The sequence below is a fragment of the Triticum urartu genome, chromosome 5A, assembly GCF_056163025.1.
Source record: "Triticum urartu cultivar PI428250 chromosome 5A, HENAU_Tu73, whole genome shotgun sequence".
Classification (NCBI taxonomy): domain Eukaryota; kingdom Viridiplantae; phylum Streptophyta; class Magnoliopsida; order Poales; family Poaceae; genus Triticum; species Triticum urartu.
Window position 1 is genome coordinate 86,707,893 of NC_141877.1, and position 15,731 is coordinate 86,723,623.

Here is a 15,731-nt window from a genome sequence, read left to right on the forward strand (position 1 = left end):
CCGTCAGCCGCCGGTGGCTACCAGGGGCAACTCTGGGCTGGCCTACCGGAAGTTTAGACAATCTGAGTGTGCCCTGAGAAAGAGATATGTGCAGCTCCTATCGGGATTTGTCGGCACATTCGGGCGGTGTTGCTGGTCTTGTTTTAACCTGTCGAATTGTCTTGTTGTACCGGGTTACCGAGTCTGATCGGTGTGTCTCGGGTGGAGGTCTTTTCCTTCGTTGACCGTGAGAGCTTGTTATGGGCTAAGTTGGGACCCCCTGCAGGGATTGAACTTTCGAAAGCCATGCCCGCGGTTATGGGCAGATGGGAATTTGTTAATGTCCGGTTGTAGATAACTTAAACCTTAATTAATTAAAATGAATCAACTGAGTGTGTTGCCGTGATGGCCTCTTCTCGGCGGAGTCCGGGAAGTGGACACGGTGTTGGAGTTATGCTTGCGCAGGTTGTTCCTATAGTTTCTCGCTCGCGCTTTGCCTCCTCTTCTCGCTCTCTTTTGCGTATAAGATAGTCACCACATTTATGCTAGTCGCTTGCTGCAGCTCCACATATATTTGCCTTATCCATTCCTATGAGTTTAAATAGTTTTGATCGCGAGGGTGCGAGAGTGCTGAGTCCCTGTGGCTCACAGATACTACAATTCCAGATGCAGGTCCAGATGTTTCTGCTCCGGTTGACGATTACGAGCTCAAGTGGGAGTCCGACGAGGACTCTCAGCGATACTACGTGTCTTTTCCGGATGATCAGTAGTGGTGCCTAGTTGGGGTTAGATTCAGGGCCTTGTCGCATGTTGGGCTCTTTTTCATTTTGGCGCCGTAGTCGGGCCATGAGTGTTTGTTTGATGGATGTTATTTATGAACTCTGATGTGACGTGGCGAGTGTAAGCCAACTATGTATCTCCCCCTTTTATTATGTATTACATGGGATGTTGTAATGATTACCCGACTTGCGACATTGCTTTCAATGCGGTTATGTCTCTAAGTCGTGCCTCGACACGTGGGAGCTATAGCCGCATCGAGGGTGTTACACACAAGCTCTAGAAATATACAAGGCGGATTCTATTTTTTTCATGCAGGTTGGTGATTTCACTTCTGAAGCAATCATGCGGTGATGTCCGAATTATTAACTGCTCAATAGGTTACTCCTTTAAGACGGAGTTAGTCACAGCACACATAAATAAAAGTCAGTCACATCAATGCCATGCTAAATCTCAACCAAGGGGCAAAGCAAACCTTCAAAGTCTCTAGGTTTCCCATCAAGTTTAGGCTCTCCTTCCTCAAAGAATGAGACCTCCTAAGAATATCAAATGACACTGTCAAATCAGATATCTAGCCAGTGTGGTAGAATGTATCGCAATGCATACATGACACCATGATAAATAAATTATAAACTCAACGAATCTATTTAAACGTCTCTTGACCACTTGTGACTTGTTAGTACTGTAGCATCATAGCAAGCCAATTCTAAACAAGCCCAGCTTTTCAGGTCTCAAATAACTTAAGGCAATTAGGTGATCACAACGAACTGATTTGTTTTGAAGTTCAGTTAACATCTTGATGGAAACACCATGATATAAATAGACAATGTTTGGATTATATTTGCATGAAGATATGAGGTAAGCCAGTCCCACATCTGAACTAATTACCTGACAAGCAGCCATTACGGATTTGTCAAGTAAAGAACTCCCCACAAACAAAAATATGAGCACCAATCTCCAAGATTTGCCCGAATCAGTCAGTTGACCAAAAAAAGGATGACACCACCTATAAAAGCTGAGATTTGAATAACATTAGAGCACAAAATCGTTGGATGGAAGGGGGGATTGTAGGCGTAAAAAAAAGATGATAGAGGGCAACATATCCAAAAAAAATGTAGCTGCTTGAATTTCTGCTGCCAGAGTAAGAAGACTCGAGAGAATTAAGTGACGAAGCATACATATAGGGTGTGTTTGGTTGGAGTCATGGACCGGAAGGTCATGGGTCCGACCCATTACCAGGCCCCGTTTTCGCGTTCGGTTGAGATTTGGATCGGCACCCGCTCGTTTCTCCGGACCGAATATTCGGCCCAGATGCGGAACGAGGCGAGACCTCGAAAAGGGCCGGACCACGCGGAACCGCTCGCCCTCGCGCTCCCACGCAGCCCTATCGTCTCTCCCCAGGTGCGCCGCCTCCCCCTCCTCTCTCTCCCCCTCCATCGATCTGAGCGGCGGCGCCGGCCAGTTCTCCCCTTCCCCGCGCCCGGTTCCTGCCTTCCCCGTCGGCTGGCTCCTCCCTTCCCCGTCGCCCGCTAACCCCTCTCTTCCCTCTCGCGATTTGCAGCAGAACAAGGGGGGCTCGATCCGGATCTGGTTGGGGCGGCTTGCAGAGGATTAGCAGCGGGGAGGCGGCGGCTTCCGGCGAGCTCACAGCGGCAGCAGAGGCGCAGCACAGCTCCTCACTCTCAAGGTAAACCATCACTTCCTCATGTATATGGTGCTGCTGCTCATGCATATTCCCAGCCGAGAATGACAGAGAGAGATGGAGACCGTATTGTGTATATGTTGCTGCTGCTCATGCATATTGATGGAGATCTTTATTCCTAATTTGTACCAAAATACATGTTGTCCAGTGCATCTTTGCAATATATATGTTGATGTAAGCATCATTGATAGCCATATTTTTGACAGTATGCATCACTTGTAGATGGTCAAGAAGATGAACAAAAGAAAAAAGATGGTTAGGGGAGCTGCTGTTTTTGTTGCACTGGCTGCAATGGCAGCCATTGTTCGGGCTGTAATAAGGAAAAGAAGACCACGCATTACCTATGGGCCAATGCATGAAAGAGACCGAATTAGATTTGATTATCTAAACCAAAAAATATGGCAAAGTGATTTGTTGTGTAAAAACATGTTAAGGTTTGAAAGAGCTGTGTTTTTTAATTTGTGTGCCATATTGAGGGATCGCAAGTTGCTAGAAGACAGTCCACATCTTAGCGTGGAGCAACAATTGGCGATGTTTTTGCATACAATTGGGCATAATCTTCGGAATAGGGTTGTGTCAGCCAACTTTTGTAGATCATACGGCACAACCAGCATCTATTTTAGAAAGGCTCTTCTTGCCATAGGAGAGCTTCGTAATGATTATATACGGCCACCATCATTGGAGACCCCAGCAAAAATTGCAGGAAATCATCGGTTTGACCCATATTTTAAGGTAATTTCTAAAACTATTCCTTAGGTATGTAGGCTATATGATATGGTATTTACTACTTGTCACTATATAGGATTGTATTGGAGCTATCGATGGTACACATGTGCAAGCAGGTGTTACCAAAGATGTGGAGCATTCTTTTCGTGGTAGGAAGGCCTTTACAACCCAAAATGTGATGGCAGCGGTAGATTTTGATCTCCGCTTCACATATGTGTTGGCTGGTTGGGAAGGGTCAGCACACGATGCAACCGTTTTAGCTGATGCGTTAACACGTGAGAGAGGCTTACAAGTACCACCAGGTAAGAAGTCGGCTTAGATAGAAATTGTGCATATGTTCTTTGCCTCATGAAACCATTGTCACAAATATTTGTTTCACCTTTTTAGGAAAGTTCTACCTAGTTGATGCCGGTTATGGAGCAAAGCCCGGGTTCTTACCACCTTTTCGTGGTGTGAGGTACCATTTGAATGAGTGGGGCAACAATCCAGTCCAAAATGATAAGGAGCTATTCAACCTTAGGCACTCTTCACTACGGGTGACGGTAGAGAGGGCTTTTGGATCTCTCAAGAGGCGTTTCAAAATTTTAGATGACGCCAAACCATTCTTTACTTTCCCGACACAAGTTGACATTGTTATAGCTTGTTGTGTTCTTCACAATTATGCACTATCACAAGGGATTGATGAATTTATTATACCAGAAGTGACATGGACCACCCAACCAATTCGAACATCAAGGCAACAAGCAAGTGACACTAGGGCCGTGGTAGACCGTAGGCTACAAATGGCAGCCCAAATGTGGGAAGATAGACAACTCATGTATGCTAATCTATGAGTGTGGCACACTCCGTGTATTTGTATCATTTACTCTATTTGAAACATGTATTTGTGATGTTTAGGCAAGTACATTTGAATTTATTTGATGGCTGGACAGATTGTATCATTTACTCTATTTGAAACATGTATTCGTGATGTTTAGGCAAGTACATTTGAATTTATTTGATGGCTGGACAGATTGTATCATTACTCTATTTGAAACATGTATTTGTGATGTTTAGGCAACTACATTTGAATTTATTTGATGGCTGGACAGATTGTATCATTTACTCTATTTGAAACATGTATTTGAAATGCTATAATCCATGTTTTTGCAATCTTTTGTTGGTTGGACAGAAATGGAGAGTGTCGAAGTCACCGCTGCAAGTGGGAGCTCCGGGAGAGCTGGGATCATTGTGTGGACCAATTCCATGACGAAAACCATGCTTGGTTTTTTGGCTGGTCTTGTTGCTGATGGGAAGAGAACTTCAAGTGGATTCAGAGATGTGCATCATAGACAATGTGCTGCTGTTTTGAACGAGCAATTCAAGCTGTCAAGTATGGTTGTATGGTTGTATGGTTGCCAAGTATGTGAACTTCACATGTATGGCTGTAGTGCACTTTGATTGCTTTTGGAGATTTCGTATGTGAACTTCACATGTGTGGCTGTCAAGTATGTGAATTTGACATGTATTATGGCTCTATTGCACTTTGGTTGCTTTTGGGAATTTCGTATGCTGTTAACTATGTGCACTTTGTTGAAAGCTTTGTTATATGTGTTGTCATTTATATGTTAAGATTGTCAATATATATTGTTATGTCCTCTTTCTTGAAAATACAAACGAAATGCTGTCGAAATTTTGAATTTTATGTCATTCCATTTTTCATTCCGTGCTTCCAACCAAACAGCGGAACGGAACCAACCCGTTCCGCTCTTTTGCTCCTACCAAACACAGGAATGGAACAGACCCGTTCCCCTGGAATGGAACCATTCCATTCCATGACACTTGATTCCCAGACCAAACACACCCATACAGGTGCATGAACTCAAGCAGCAGCAGGTTGGGAAAAGAGTAACATATATACCTTCATTAATCCCCTCCGGTGAGTGGCGCACATCAGCTGTCTTCCAGGAACTAACAATTCATCAATTCCTTGGACCTAGGCAGATGAGCTTCAGTCCACTGTTTCATCAGTTCAGTCGACTGTTTCATCAATTCCCTGCAAAGATCAAGTGTCGCCACATGCATCAACGAGGTCTGACCCCCTAGCCCACGTGGCCATGCTTCGCCACAGATCATTGGTGGTTCACGTTGCCGCGCCCGACTATTTGGAATTTTATTGTTAAATATAGAATACATGACTCATGGACCTTAATTAAATTTGCATCTATGACCTATACATTTGTTAGTAATAGAAGAGATATGAAATCTAATTGATTTGCAAGGAATTATAGGGATAGTATGGCAGGACATGGTTTTTTCTTCGGTCTAATGGGCTTTAGTTGGTGTGAGGTTGGTGTGTGTGAGGACAGACAGATGAAAGGGTAGATAACTAAAATATTAAGAGGAAAGTATGCTTCATATTTGGGACTGTAGATTATACATGATGGTTCAAAAATTACTGGAGGCATTTTTCCTAGCAGTAGAAGATAGTGCGGAAAATAATGGGACAATTTAGATGGGCCAACTATTAAAATTCATGGGTAGGAAATTTTCAGGTTCGGTTATTTTTCCTACATAGAAAGCGCTCTCGTTATGAGTAAAAGTTAATTGAACATTACTTTTATTTATGCCACATAATACAGATTCATCTAGTAAATATGTGTAATGGGACAACTTAGATTATACAGTATGCTTTGTAATATCAACTTCCACATAGGCGACTATAAGATGGTATGGATCATTTGACATTATGCTGATTTTCATGTGCAGACAATAAGATTTCTAGAAGACGGCAGTAGAGCTTCCATCACACAAACACAATTAAGAGAAATCTACAAAGTATGTTAATTCTTTGGGCATACCCTTCATAGGACAATATCAACTTGTAAGGAGCTGCCCAAGGAAATCCTACGGGCATCAGCAGCTGGAGATGACTCTTCGTGATGTAGGTTTCCATCCGTGGGAGGCACTGTACATTGAGTAACTTCAGTAAACATGCTGCAAAGTAGCAAATAATGTAATATTCTAAGATACGTGGGCAAAAGCTACATGTTCACGAGCGAATGCATGCAGGTAGTTTCATCGCCATTTGCCACAAGTCATGATCTCTTAAACACTCACAATATAGTTAGGGCGTCATGGCCCATATAGGTCTTGCACATACATTTGTTCACAACAGGACAGGTTTCGACAACATGAGTTCGCGGCACCACGTCCATGTCCCTAAATCAAACGATTCGACCCATCTTAGCCCAAAAGCTACATGAATTGCAACAACAGAAATTGATTGAATTGTAACCATTATTGATCAATAGAAACTGGCGCATCTCTTACGGCCTGGCCATGACCGGAAGCTTGCAATTGGAGATGGAACCTGCCGCATCCCATCTCTCGAGGCAAGAAGAGATTATATGGTTCCTGATGATGCCATGCCAGGAGACTCTGGTTGGTCTGTGTTCGTCTCAAACGAGGTGCAGTAACAAAGAGAGGCACAGGACGTACGTCCTGACCACCTTGTTTGAAATGAACACAGACCAACCAGAGACTCCATGGCGCGGAGGGAGAGGAATAGGGAGTCGCCGCGATTGCTGTAGGTCACGGTGGACGACTTGGGGGGCGGTGGGTTTGGACGGGATCGGCAGCGTTGATACGGCGGTGTGGAAGTGGGTCATCTACGCAGCGGTAGGGGATCTTGGCGCACGGATTTGCAGTGGGAGAGGAGAAGACGACGGCGAGCGGGGTTGTGAGTCGGGGAGTATGGCAGCAGCGGCCGTGGCGGTGGCGGCGGCATCTAGGGTTCGCCTAGGTAGCGGCGGCGGCGGCGGCGGCGGCATCTTAGGGTTGGCCCAGGTTGGAATCTTCGGTCGATTAGGCTGTCCCAAGCGGACCAATTAATCAGAGAGCTCGCAACCCCTTAGGCAGTTGGGCCAGGACACTACATGAGTTGGGCCGCTAATGGAACAGGTCTGACGGCCAGGAATTATTAAATCAGTAAAACGAACGACCACAAAGCCTACTGACGTGAGAGATAGCTCGGTTTAGGTGCAGTTTTCTATACTTACTAGACCGTTGTAGGCGCGCATTGCTGCGTTCATCTATTTTGGCACTATAATATTATGATGGATGCAACTGTATGTAAATATAGTAGCTTGATGGTGTGATATAACTAAGGGTAATATTGCAATCATGTATAAGTTATAAGTTGATTATTAGTTTTTGTAGGATTATGTTAGATGGTAAGAAGGTTGGTACCAGTTTGATTTTGTGGTTCTAAACAACGGAAGAAGGAGGAAACAAGAGAGGCAAAGAAGAAAATGTATGAATTATTGTTTTAGTAATATATGGAATACTATAATAGCTGCAGTAAATCGGTCGTAAAAAATCATTCCAACAAAATCGTAACGATGCCCAGCTGGTGAATATCTTAATTGGCAACTCATGTAGCAGAAGACAACCATATGCCGAAGTATATATGATGTCCGCATTACAGATATAACACAGCTATGCCAACTTCTACTCCTGCTTAGTGAACTTCTGCTTCCGATAGACTGACGGGTGTACCTCCTTCCTACATCCGTCATCATTTTATTTTCAGGTAAGCAAGAGCAGTTTTGTTCCCATGGAACACATCGTACAGAATGCTAATGCTGTACGGATATATTCACATGTAACGCTCATTTGTTAGCGACTCATGTCATGATCGACAACTGCTACCTGGATCCATTGACCCCCCCCCCCCCCCCCCTTTAAACATAGAAATGTCATTATTTCTTAAAAGGCACAACAGAAAGCTTTTGCATTTCATGTAAAAGTGACTATCGAATAGATACAGTGATAAAAAGTACAGAATGTATAAGAAAATTTATATGGTTGGACACTGCTGTGGCATACAGAAAATTAGAGGTGGTGCAGGCACATTTCTTTCTTTGCAACAACAAAACCTCACAAATTCTAAGCTTCTGGATAGTGTTCAGTGCAGCTGTACAATTCAGTTATGTGTGTCAGCGCCATACAGCGAGCACCTGTAGCTACTATTGCATATGATGAATCTGCATATATCATACATTTCTAGAAAGCTAGGAACATGAGAGAATGAATACACCACTAAGCATTTGAAAGAAATTTCAAAGATAACTGAGCATAGTCATGTTTGAAGCACGGATGCCTTAACATAGCAAGAGATTACAAGGATTAGTGATTACTCTAAGTTAAACTCTGCACTTTAGCAGAGAATACTGCAGCAAACCAACAAGTGATAGCATTACCAATCTGGGCAACTGCCAAATGCGGGGACTGAAACATTATACTCTCAGGCAACAAATCATTGAAGTTCAAAACAGTGTCTCATCTTCCAAATGGTTAGTTCCTAAAACTTCTAATCTAGCAGAACCAGCCAATCCAGCAGAACCGATATCAAATCTGTCAAGATAGAGAACATGCATTAATTTTGTAGTACAGAGAACAGTATCAAAAAGAAAATCTAGCATCATTAGATGAATAATTAGGGGGAATGGGGAGGTATGAACAAGGGACAATAGGAAGAACAGTAAAGATGAATTACCGATCTATATTTCTCCTATGGCTGCCAGAGAAGGTTCTGCGTAAGTGAGGGGAGTGAGGAAGGAGCAGCAGGACGATGGATATTATATGGACCCCCGTGGACGGGAGGAAGAGGTGAATCGACATTGGTAACTGACCTTCAATTATCAGCCAATGGAGAGTGCGCGCATCGATTGACATTTAATAGACCCTGATTTACTTCCTCAATCAATCGACGGCGATTCAACTCCAAACAACATCCGAAGGTTCGCTGTTCCGCCACTGCTCCATTGAATTCCCGGTGACGCGACCTGACGGACGGTTAGATGCACCTGTCACCGCCCAGCGCCCGGTGGAGTCGCTCGGCAAGCCGACCCCCCGATGCGAGCCACTAGCGCCAAGCGTCGGCCGCCACGCGAAAGTTGCCCATGGGGGCCGCAATGCGAAGTGGTTGCTGAAAGAATCGACAATTTTTATTTTTATAAGGTAAACCACGTAGGAAGGATACTAAAGGCCCATTGGGCCGAATTTCACCAGAGATGCCGAAAAAAACGGCCAAAGCAGCGGCCCAGGACGGTTCGTGCTTGATAACAGCGAACTAAGCTTAATTAGTGCGATTCACAACAAATCTGACGATTGAGAATGCCCCAAGTTGATGATCCGACGGCTGAAAACGCTAATGGTCCGAGAGAGCAGGAAAAGTGCTCAGTTATAATGTATTTAAATCTGTACTTACTTATAATCTATATTTATCTATACTTATTACTTATATATTTATAAAAGAGCAAATATTATCTTCTCTAAACACATCCTATAAAACGTACACGGATCCATTATCACCGCATGATTAGTCCCACTAAACTCAATCTAACGGCTAGCCTTAACTTAATATGTTTTTTGTGTGCACTTAGCAATTTAAATTGACTGACCGTACTCCATCGTAGAGAAAAATATGAAAGTCCACGCTTGGTCAATTAGAAAACTATAGTCACAGACTCATCCTATTAAGAAACTAATCAGAGACGCATCCTATTATTAGAAATCTATAATCATGGACGCATCCTATTAAGAAACTATCACTGACACATCTAATTATTAGGAAACTAATCAAGGACACATTCTATTTAATAACTAATCATGAACGCATCTAATTATTAGAAAACTAATCACGGGCACATCCTATTGTCTCCTATCGGGGACTCGCGATCGCGAGTCGCCTGCTGCCACCAGCCCACCACGCACGCAAGCCACGGTGGGAGACACGTGAGGAGGAGTTGTGGCTTCCTCCGAGCATGCACATGTGTCGTCGCCACCTTTGTCTTGTGCTTGGAGGTCAGGTTACTGTTCTACTGATCGCAACAACTTTGTCCACGTTCTGGGCATGCTCTTCGGCAACCACCGGCATCCGCGTCGACTTCAGCTCCATCCACAACACCCACGACGACAACCACCCACCGCCGATGCCCTTCAAGTCCAATCCCCAACCATCGTCATTCCCAGGGCGCCGCAGGTCTCGGCCGCCGCGCTGGAGGTAAAACTAATCACAGCCCCATCTCGCTCGCCTGATGCCACCGCTGACTCCCTCATCTCTGACACGTGTTGCTTCGTTGGACAAGCTTGTCTGGTACTCACGTGTGGACGACGTCGTGGTGTGTGGAGGCCGCCGCCTCAGAGTTGGATGACTGACTCACCAGCTAGCGAGAGAAACACGGTCGCCGCGACTGCTCGCAGGCCTGAATGATGGAGACGCTCGCCTTCACGCGAACGCGTCGTACGCACGTACTAATCAGGTATAAGCACGGAGTGTTCTTTTTTACTGTCATCACTACGTCGCCGGTGGTGACACATCTAGAAGTACAGCAAACGAAAATGAGGCAACGAGAAATAAAGGAGCGTCGGAGCACACACAATTAGGTTTCAGGCAACCAATGCCTTCTTTTTTATTTTTTCACTGATTTTCGGGTATCTACTTTTTTTAAGTACTGACTACTTGTTATTACATGGTCCACTCACGACTACACAATGAACTCACAGACAAATTCGCTGAACCAAGACCTTACTTGCAGTCGTGAAATTATGTTTCATCTATACTTACTTATAAAACAACAAACATTATCTTCTCTAAACACACCCCACAAAAATGTACACGGATTCATTACCACCGCATGATTAGTCTCACTAAACTCAATCTAACGGCTAGCCTTAACTTAATATGTTCTCTGTGTGCACTTAGCAATTTAAACCGACTGACCGTACTCCATCGCAGAGGAAAATATGAAAGTCCACGCCTTGTCAATTAGGAAACTATAGTCACGAACGCATCCTATTAAGAAACTAATCACGGACGCATCCTATTATTAGGAGACTAATCACGGGCGCATCCTATTAGAAAATTAATCATGGACACATCTAATTATTAGGAAACTAATCACGGAGACATCCTATTTGATAACTAATCATGAACGCATCTAATTATTAGGAAACTAATCACGGGCACATCCTCTTGTTTCCTATCAGGGACTCGCGATCGCGAGTCGCCTGCTGCCATCAGCCCACCACGCATGCAAGCCATAGTGGGAGACGCGTGAGCAGGAGCTGCGGCTTCCTCCAAGCACACACAGGTGTCGTCACCGCCCTTTGTCTTCTGCCTGGAGGCCAGGTTACTGTTCTACTGACTGCAACGACTTCGTCCATGTCCTGGGCATGCTCTCCGGCATCCGTGTTGATTTCAGCTCCATCCACAACACCCACGACGACAACCACCCACCGTTGATGCCCTTCAAGTCCAATCCGCCGACCATCGTCATCCCCAGGGCAGTGGAGGTGAAACTAATCACAACCCCATCTCGCTCGCCCGATGCCACCGCCGACTCCCTCATCTCTGGCGCATGCTGCTCCATTGGACACGCTTGTCCGGTACTCATGTGTGGACGACGTCGTCCAAAGACACCCTACCTTCGTGGGACGTCGGAACTCCCCATGCCCCGGTGCGTGGAGGCCACCGCCTCAGAGTTGGATGACCGACTCACCAGCTGGCGAGAGGACACGGTCGCCGCGGCCGCTCGCAGGCCTGAATGACGGAGATGCTCGCCTTCACGCGAACGCGCCAAGTCTAGAAGTACAACAAATGGAAATGAGGCAATGAGAAACAGAGGAGCGTTGGAGCACACACAGATGGGTTTCAGGCAACCAATGCCTTCTTTCTTTATTTTTTCACTGATTTTCGGGTATCTGCTATTTTTTAAGTATTGACTACCTGTTATTACATGGCCCACTCACGACTACATAGTGAACTCACAGACAAATTCGCTGAATCAAGACCTTACTTGCAGTCATGAAATTACATTTCACTGAAAAAAAATACTAGAAGTTTGCATAAGTTTTAGTGAAAAAAACTGAAGTTCGGATAAGTTTTACTCAAAAAACCTGAAGTTTGCATAAGTGTATTTGTTTGTCCGGCAGATACGTGGCAACTATAATTTTACATGAGCATTTTCATACCGCACTTATCTACAGTTGAGTTAACATGTTTTCCTGATAGAAAACTTGGACCACATACAAGAGAAGCAAAAAATGCATGTTGATTATGATGAAGATGAATGTAGGATATTTTGTGGTCATGATAAATTCTCATCATTTATTTTATTTCATTGCTGCACTCTACATTACATATTATGCACGACCACATTGGTAGAGGTGACGAGTTCGCATCATATAGAGAGGCCAACCATCTTTCTCCGAATATCTTGAATCATGATCCTTATGACTTCATCTCTACTACTTATAAGTACATTTTTTTCATTTGACTATTTCCTGACTTGAGAGGGAAGGTATGTTTTATCCACTAGAGTTGCAAAAATTGGAAGCATGTCTGCAGTTCTTTTTCTTTCTAAACCTGCATTTGTTGGCCTTTTTTGCCACCGTTATTCTTACAAGTGATAGCCTATGCATGTTGAAGACCATTTCCAAATTATTTATATTCATATCATTGTTACTACAAACTGAGAGGATATTTGTTATATTGTCAAAATTTTAGAATGTTGAGCCCTTAAAGAAATGTGTAGTACTCAAGTTACTATTCCAAGTTGTCATATTAATGCTTTTGTCCAGTGAATAACAAGTACTCCCTCCGTCTGGAATTACTTGTCACGGAAATGAATGAAAATGGATGTATCTAGAACTATACATCCATTTCTCCGACAAGTATTTCCGGACGGAGGGACTATAATTTATCACTGTAATTTTTATTTGGTTTACATGTTCTATTTTCATAATAAAGTAAGTCATTTTTCTTGCTTCCAGACATTACTACGACAATTGTGATGCAATAGCAGAATCGGATGGTCCAACTAGCATTTCTTTGTCTTGTTTCACAGCTAATTCTATGCAGTCAAGACATCTCTACACTTCTCTATAGTCTGACAATGGCTTCCTCTTTTCAACAAACCATAGTGGTCTCCTCCCACTATTGTGGTTGACACTCAATTGTAATAATAGTTCTTGACTAGAGTTTGTTGGCACTGAAACGATTACTTAGCTTGTCCTAAGTGACATTTTCATGTGTGATTATACTTGCATAAATGTGTGCATATGGAGAATCATGATGAATCTTCTATTTTGAGTTTTATACATTGGGAAAAGTGGGTGGTCTTTTAATACAGGAGACATGTTGATTAAGGAGAAATGGTATTGATTAAGGAGAAATGATATTTCAAATTATTTGCATGAGTTGGGAATAAGAGATTGTGCACTTTATAGGGAAATTTCAAATTTATGAATAAATTGTCTTGTATTAAGTTTAATATAATGTGTTAGTCCAAAAAGACGTGTGTTGCACGTGCACACTTACTAGTACTGTCCTAATAATAAATAAATGAGCTTAAGTGCATGTACAAGTTTTTTAACACGGTACAGACGTGGTCGCTCATATACACGCACATACACTCACCCCTAGGAACGCACACACGCACACCCTACCCCTATGAGCACCTCCGAAAGACTGAGCCGACATATCATCATCAAATTTATGAAGTCACAGTAGGAATCTCGTGGTCGACGGGAACGTCTCCTCTCACTAAATGTGAATCGCCGGCGGAAATACTGAAATAAATCTAGGAATAAATGCTAGCACCAGGACTTGAAAAACAATTTTCATCAGAAATTTCAAAAGTTCAAATATAAAAAAAATGTTCAAAATGTACTTGCTGCACCATAAGAGCTACTGATGCCTTCCAAGCCTACCGTACCAAAGGCACCGGGATACCCTCCATGAACTGTTCATCTCTCAGCTTGCATCTCTTTTGAATGCTTCACCTGCTCTTTCATGGGGTGAGGATGTACTCTTTGTTCACATGCAATTATTTTTCACGGTAGTCCAATTCAGTGTGAAACTTACCACAAAATGACCATGTATATATCCATTGAATTGAAGTCATAAATGTCCTAGTCATCTATTCAACTCAGCTTCCAAAATTCCACACTAAAGTAGGAGGTAAATGGCAGATGCCTTTGGGTATAACTCGGACTTTAACTATGAAGTGAGCGAAGCTGGGATCAAATCAGTTGAAGATTTTTGGGCCTCTCTGCAAATTAATAAAAATTGCCACCACTCATGTACAAACGACATTGCATATAGGTTCACTACACTAGTAGAAAAAGGGGCTTTCGTTCGGGCCTGGCCAGCCCATTAGTCCCGGTTCTTCCATCAACCGGGACCAATGTATGCATTTGTCCTGGTTCGTGAGCCCAGGGGGCCGGCCAGGGCCTCGTAGGCATTGGTCCCGGTTCGTATGGACCCATTTGTCCCGATTCTAGGCACGAACCGGGACCAATGGGCCTCGCTCCTGGCCCACAAACATTGGTCCCGGTTCTTGGCTCGAACCAAGACAAAAGGCTGGGCTTTAGTCCCGGTTCCAGCCACGAACCGCGACAAATGAGTTGCCTATATATACCCCGTCGTCGCAGCAGAGCACTCCACAGTGCTTTGTTTTTTCTGGCCGGCGGGGAGAGGGCATTTGGGTGCTCTAGCTCACCTCCTATGCACACGAGGTGTTCGATGAAATGCCCGAGCCACGCTAGTTAAGCTTTATCCTCTCAAAGCTCGACCTCCAAACTCCATTTTCCCCGAGATTTTTCTAGGTTTAGCGGTCCGTCACATCCCGTCCCCGTCTTCACCGCCGTCGATCGCCCGCGTCGATCTCGTCGCCTGCACCACCGTGGTGAGCCTCTTATATTCTTCTAAAAGAAAAAAAAATTCTTACTTTAGATAGATACTTGTCTAATTTTCTTACTTTTATTATTGCTTGTTATTATATAGTGCGATGGTTTTGGTATCCTCCCCCGTCGGCCCTCGTCCTGGCTATAATTTGGATGTGGTATATATTATCTTTTATAACTATTTGGTTCATTTTATTGTTTATGACAATTATGCCCATCAAGTTGACATAGATTTTATTTATGTAGGCGGTAGTTGAACCGGAAATTCCAACCGACCCTATTGTCGAGAGGTTAAATTTAGTTGAAGAAGAAAACAATTACTTGAAGGAAAAAATAAAAAAATTGAGGAGGAGAAGATGATATTGGAGTTGCATGTTGCGGATGTCGTCGATGATCACAAGATCAAGATGGATGCAATGCGGTTGAAGATTAGAAAGATTAGAAAATATGCCATTCATACCGAGGCATGGTATCATTATGTCGTTGGATCAATTTTTACCTTGGTTGTGATTATGATCGCATTTGTTGTTGCATTGAAAGGTTTTACATAGTTTCAATGTATGGTTTAACTAGATGCTTTGGAGAGCTATATGTTGTTTAATGAGAACTATGTATATACTTTGTTTTTAATGTGATGATGAACTTCTATTAATTTGGTCACTTGTCTATTCATGGGAGCTATATGTACTAAATTGATGATGTGGCTTTGAATGGTGCATTTTGAACACAGAAAAACTATGAAGTTAAAATAAGTTCAGAAAATAAAATCCCTTTGTAACAGACGAGTTTCTGTATGAAACCCTGATACTTCGAA

At 43.4% G+C, this 15,731-nt stretch overlaps 2 long non-coding RNA genes across 3 annotated transcripts; one reads left to right on the forward strand and one right to left on the reverse strand.

The window, feature by feature from the left end:
• Window positions 1–1,037: 1,037 nt before the first annotated feature.
• LOC125507997 (uncharacterized) lies at window positions 1,038–7,044 on the reverse strand. Of its 2 annotated transcripts, XR_015604024.1 has the most exons (6): window positions 6,497–7,044; window positions 6,284–6,385; window positions 6,025–6,131; window positions 5,085–5,219; window positions 1,645–1,771; window positions 1,038–1,292 (listed from the first exon to the last, which is right to left on the reverse strand). It is a non-coding gene; the product is annotated as an uncharacterized LOC125507997 (long non-coding RNA). The 2 variants fall into 2 exon arrangements; XR_007283171.2 differs by having other exon boundaries at window positions 1,042–1,292; window positions 6,284–7,044.
• On the forward strand, window positions 1,779–4,742 carry LOC147970416 (uncharacterized). Its single transcript, XR_015604025.1, has 2 exons — window positions 1,779–2,443; window positions 4,356–4,742. It is a non-coding gene; the product is annotated as an uncharacterized LOC147970416 (long non-coding RNA).
• Window positions 7,045–15,731: the final 8,687 nt, after the last annotated feature.